Source organism: Micropterus dolomieu, linkage group LG02 (genome assembly GCF_021292245.1).
Source record: "Micropterus dolomieu isolate WLL.071019.BEF.003 ecotype Adirondacks linkage group LG02, ASM2129224v1, whole genome shotgun sequence".
Classification (NCBI taxonomy): domain Eukaryota; kingdom Metazoa; phylum Chordata; class Actinopteri; order Centrarchiformes; family Centrarchidae; genus Micropterus; species Micropterus dolomieu.
In genome coordinates, this window is record NC_060151.1 from 1,088,480 (window position 1) to 1,089,376 (window position 897).

Consider the following 897-nt stretch of genomic DNA (forward strand, 5'->3'; position numbering starts at 1 on the left):
TTCCTGTTAAATGCTTAACAAGTGTTTTTGTGACGCCAGTAAAAAGTTGATTAAACTGGGGGTTATAGTTAAGTATAATTTGACGCGAGATTGGACTTAATACTGAATAACATGAGTGTTTCCCATGTGGGGAAAAATCCTTGTATGTCGCAACTAATATACCAGCGTTACATGTGATGTTGAAACATTTCAGCAAATTAGAATTCTGTCTAACTTGTAAAGCCTTTAAGGATAAAATACTAGTTTAGTTTGGTTAAGTCCAGTGGTGGAAATGGCCACGTTTTACTGGGGGAGCCACACTTGGACGAGGGGGAGATTTTACTTAATTACTTTAAATTATAAGATTATTTTCTAGATTATGCAGCTTCTAAAGACATGTTCTCCTGTTATCCCTTGCTCTGCTGCTCTCATGCTGTCTCCTCTCCTGTCAAACAACAACAATAAACACATGAATCAATAATCAAGGTTAACGTTACATTAACTAGACTAGATATATCAAAGACACCATCACCGTTGATTTTGTATCGACTACTGTTATTGGTTTGATTCTTTGTCAATATTCTTATTAGTTGTTTTTATCACTAAAAGTGCTTTGTAAAAATATATTATTTGAATATAATAAATTCAGGATGAGAACTGAATATTTAAAATATAACTAAATGTTTACAACAACAAATCACTATATACAATATACACTATATACACTTTCCACATGTTGAACAGGTGTATTGATTAAGTATTTATTTTTCACTCACAAAGGTTTTATTGCAATAACTTACAGTAACAACCGGAGCTGTCAACTCAGTAATGTTCAGAATTCCTTATAGCTATGCAGTTTTATAAGCAGCCTGGTTTAAACGCAGCAGGTGATACAATACTCATTATAAACGCGAGCGA